The following is a 5,424-nucleotide window of genomic DNA, read 5'->3' as shown; positions in this document are numbered from 1 at the left end:
AACTTCCGAACTCAAAGGTAGAATCGACGATGCAGCCACACCCCCAATGTCACGTCCAGCATGTATGCCCAAGACGCAAAAACAGCACCACACACGTGCTGAACTGCAGCGTCAACACCTCCTCTATATTTTCAACCGACCGAATATCGAAGCCCTCTTGGATACTCTGAAATCACCAGTGTGGAAGTATTTCTGTCGGTTCATTCACGTAAATTAACACTAACTTAGCCTACTCAACTGAGCAAGGAAAAAGATGATCTAGTTACAGTCCAAAATGACTTTAAGGCTTATAATGCACATTGATAAGAACATATTCCATGAAAACTAACCTTGGGTCTCTTGGGAGTGGTGCTGAAACAATCAATCATCATTCTGTTGTTGTTTCATTTCACTATGTCACGGTCCTCTGTTTAATGTTTGTTCCTGTTCTGTTTCAAATAAAAAGCGGTTTCAAAATAAAAGCCCCCCCGAAATAGAAATAGGAAAATGCCAAAAAAAAGTAAAATTAACATATAAGGAATGCCTTAATAGTAATATTTAAAAAAAGATCGAAAATCGAATCGTGAGTTAACATAACATCCGAAATTAAATCGAATCGAGGATTTGGAGACATCGTGACACCCCCTAGTACACTAGGTTAGTACCGTAAATTATGAATGGTTTGTGAAGTTCTTTATAAGTTCCATATTTGACTTGTGACAAGTCTGATCGTGTGAGGCCGTCAAAGACAAATTTCCCCCATCAGACAATAAAAATGTCGCCATTTAATATAAGCATTGCTGAATCCTGGCTGTCAATCTCCTCCAGACCCCCGTATCTTGCCATCTTCTTCCTTCACCCCGCCCGCCTCCAATTCAACTGCATTCTTCCGATTTACAATGAAAATATGCAGGCTACCAGTACAACTGAGTTTTTGAATGAAGCAGTGAAAAAGTCTAAACAACCTTTTCTGTGTCTTAAAATGTATTAGATTACTATGTAGTTACTTGTATAAAGTTGCATTTGTCACACTTGTTTCATGTGTGTTTTGGGGATGTGTATTGAATCAGGCCACCTACCTTTTTTTTGCATAATAACATAGCATAAAATAGGTCTTAATTTGCATCCATAAAGGTATTGAACAGCCTAAATTGGACTGTTAAAACCTGTTTAAACAGAGGCTGAATATGAAATTGGCCACTTTGACTAATTCTGATGTGAAGACTTTATGACACATTTCTGAGTAGATTTTAGTTCTAATGTAATTAAACACACCTGCCTAAGTGAAATGTGTTGATATTATAATAAACCGGTTAAATGTGTCCTGATTCTGGAAAGAATTACCTTGTTTTTTTTGTTTTTTTTGTGTGTGCAATGTGTCACCCTCAGGCCCATCTGTCATGGCCTTCCCTGCGCAACCACCCACCGACCGGGCATGATGGCATATGCAATGGTCAAGTCAGCTTGGGACTCGTGTTCAGGCAAGAAATTCTTCCTGACACATACGCACACATACAAATAAGACACTGCAAGAAGGAGTAGAAGATTGTGTGATGTGGATTAGTCTGTAAGAATACTGTGGCATGTCCTTATATGTATGCGAGAGAGAGAGAGAGAGAGAGAAGAGAGGCAGACCAGAGTTTCTTCTATGAAGGGTTAGCTTGTTTTTCTGCTGTTCAATAAAAAACGGCATATTTGGAACAGTTTATTTAGCCCTCGATCTTCCCACCTATTGTCCTGCCCACTAAGCTATTTTTAAGCCCTTGTCATAAGTCATTGTCTTTAGTCATGGAAGAAAAGGTCATTGTGCAAACATTTTTTGTCATATTTAACTAATTGACAATGCTCAGGAACCGGCTTATTTTTGGAGCGCTTGTTTTGTTGAGGGCAATGTAATTCATTTCTGCTGTGTTTTTATTTTTCTCCTCCATCAGCCTCCTGCACAAAATGGGCCGCATGATGATGACAGCAGCCCACTATGGCGAGATTGAGATGTAATTTCGATTGATACCCCTATAGTGTACTAATACCTCATTAGAGGTAGGTGGCCAGCGTTTATTATATAAGCATCACTGTACATGTATTTATCAACCACAACAACAAATGTTATCATTGTAGCTGCAGTAGTTAAGTAAGTTTATAGAAATAACTTTGTCAGCATATAGTGAAAGTTTCAGCAAATATGAGTGTTGTTTTCATTCAGGCCCTGACTCTTGCCAACAGGAGCCAGAGGAACTTGATTTCTTCACAGATTATCTGTTTCCTGTACTACTGTCAGGTTATAATGGAAGTTTCAGCAAATATGACAAAAATGTATTCTTATAAAAGTTACCTACTGCAGCTTTAATAAGCTGCATGCATTTGGCTATGACCATCTATAGCATTTATATTGGGTTTCTCTGAGAATTCTGCTCGCAGCTCCAGAAAAAATTAACTTGACTGCAAAAAGATTGCTGTAAGTCTGTTCCGCTGTGCATCTGGTAAACTGGTTTTGAAGTGTCCTACAGAAGTTTATCCTACCAGCAGTCGAGTTTAATTTCCAGGTGTTTCCATGACTGGAAAAAAAGTAGCTAAATTTAGAGATTTTCCAGGACAGATGGAAACCCTGTGACTGTAAAGAGACGTGCTCTGTACACACTCCAGCAGGTGAGGTACTGGGGGCACCCCTGTTCTTTGGACTGACACAGCTAATGATCAATGTCACATTAAAAAGGTTCCAGACACATTTCATGTGGAGAGAGGCTAAAAAACAGCATTTATGCCATGAGACACTTGAGAAGGTTTGAAATGTTTGAAATTTTTTTAAAATTTTTTTCTATAAAAGGGAAATGACAGACGTAGAAGAAAGTAAAAAGAAGAGTGTGTCGAGTCCTGAGGGTAGAGGTTGCTTACTGGCAGGTGCAGAGCTCCTTGTGGAAAGAGATTAGAGAGAAGAAAGTACAGACCCCTTTCTCTGAGCACTCCTTGCTCTTCCAACAGCCCCTGCAGTGATAACAAACCCAGATTTGTCTAGCACCCAGCCCTCTCGGGAAGGATACGTTTCATTAACTATTCAGTTGTTGGCGAGGGAGGCACAAGTGAGTCAGACGTGACGCTGGTGCCAAAATTGGTGTTTTCATCACAGACTGTGCTTGTTTCATTGCACTGAGAGCTCCCCTTCAGAATTCCTCCTCGCTGACACTGTTTGCTTTGTTTCAAGGACGTCTTACTCAGCGTTCCTCACACAGTCAATAATGACATGATAAGCCTTGTTTTTTGCGTCATGTTAAGGATTATCCTTTACTGACTGATGGATGTGCATCTGCGCCCTCAAGTGACATCAGGGAACACTTACTGGCTTTTGATCATCATCTGACATGTTGCCACATCATCAATAACTTGCTTTCAGCAAAATCACAGAGACTACAGTAAGGAGGTGGACTGCACAATTATTGCAGAAGCTTATATTATAGAATTATAATTACAGAAGCTCTTTTAAAGCATTTAACCAAAGTGAGACTACAGATTGGACATTTAATACAAAAAAACTCCCCAAAACAGGGAAAATGGAGACTGAAGATAGAGAGAATGACATGAGAAACAGGATATCAGTGAGTATATAATTCATTTCTGAGCCTTCTCATTTCTCACTAATTCCTGCTGTAAAGAAATTACCCAGATGAATGCAAGGATACTGAACATTTAGTTCATTTATTTCAACAGTATGACATCAAGTCTTGTTCAAAATAAAAGTCCGACTGATGGATGGCGTGTGCAATTCTCGTGGACATGATGGATGATGTATAATGTTACTTACAAATTAACCAAATGGAGTTTGAGGTTTCACTTTTTCAGCGACAAACCGACCAATGAAAACTTGGTCGACTAAGGGTCTTCTCGGTATCTCATTGGGGTGTCCCATCACTTTTTGGATAGTCTAGCAAATCGGTAACCTACAAAGTTGTTTATTCACCTACATGTGGCCTCAACTGTAACTGCAAGCAGAGAGGATTATTATTATTTTTAGGGTTATTTCTGCACCTTTTATTGCTGGCACAGCTCCAACAGCATGTCAGGCAGCCACAGTGGGAGAAGTCCTTTTCATTCTTTTCCATTTACAATTTACAAAAGCCTACAACCACACTTGGATGAGCACTAACTGTCCAGGTTTGTTTTGGTGATTTGTTTCTGACTGCAACAAGGAAGCTTTCTGAGTATAATCAAATCCATTTCATTGACTGCCATCTTCTCTTATAATTCAAAATATTGACTTTGAAAATCAACTAAGTGCATTTCAGTGTGATAAATCAATATGCAATTGTGTGAAACAATAAGGGAAACGAGCCAAAGCTCCAGAAAAGTCATTTCAACAATAGCACTTCATGGGCAGACAACAAGAGGTTGTGGCTATTATGACACCAGTTCAAGAGATTAAAGGACACCTGGGAGGCAAGAAAGCCCAGTACATACACAATACAGGAAAGCCTGAAGGCCATCCAGGAAAGCCTTTGTCCCACAATCACTCAACACCTTTCACTGGCGAGGCAGCAAGAAGAAAACCGGCAGGGAAAGCTTGACAGGGCATTTCTTGACAGACAGAAAATTGAGATTAGATTTTAAATAACAGTAACCTGACGTTGGTTAAAAGCTGTAAGTGATTCTAAACAAGCCTGTACTGACTAGGTGGTTCACACAGGAACTGGGGGCTGGTAATGGCCTGAGCCAATACGGCTGCATGCTGTGACTGCTAGCATGGCCTCTGTGAAGACATTAATATCAACCAGTGCATGCCAGTGTCGGTCCGAGAGCAGGAAAATGCTTAAACCATATAAACAGTGGAGATGGTCTTGCTTGCAATATAAGGTAGTTGTAATGCAACCAGTTGTTTGCAACACAGCGAAAGGCAATTAATGAAGAAGGACATGTGTTTAGATAAGCACTACCATAAGTTTCAATATACAGGTCATATTTTGATTCGGAATACCCAGCATGCTTTGCTACGCATTTGTCTGTGTACATTGTGATTCACGGTATTGAAGTATGTTACTAGGTTGTGTAACTACATTTCCCAGTCATTTTTGGTTTTAGTTTTCCCACTCTGCAAAAATTTTGGGAGATTGACAGATCTGAGGCAAATTGGTGTGCACTCCCGTGAGGAAGATTGCAATGTATGAACTGAAAAAAAAAAAATCTATGATGTGTGGTCATGTCACAGACGACCATGCAATGAACTACAGCACACACACACACGCACACAGTTGTGAGTCGGTGTTCAATTCAGTGTGTCCACCAACCACAACTTATTTTAGAGAAATCTTGAAATTATTGAAACTGCCCGCCTCTCATTTCAACAGTCTTCTCCCACTGAAAGAGCACAGCTACAACAGAGGCTGAGTAATCAGAGGTGACAAAATGTAAAGTTTGTACAGAATATACTTTATGTTTACGGACACGTTAGGAATTGTT

This window comes from Morone saxatilis, unplaced genomic scaffold (assembly GCF_004916995.1).
Source record: "Morone saxatilis isolate NCDOM2014 unplaced genomic scaffold, NCSU_SB_2.0 Contig20, whole genome shotgun sequence".
Classification (NCBI taxonomy): Eukaryota; Metazoa; Chordata; class Actinopteri; family Moronidae; genus Morone; species Morone saxatilis.
This window is presented reverse-complemented; position numbering follows the sequence as displayed.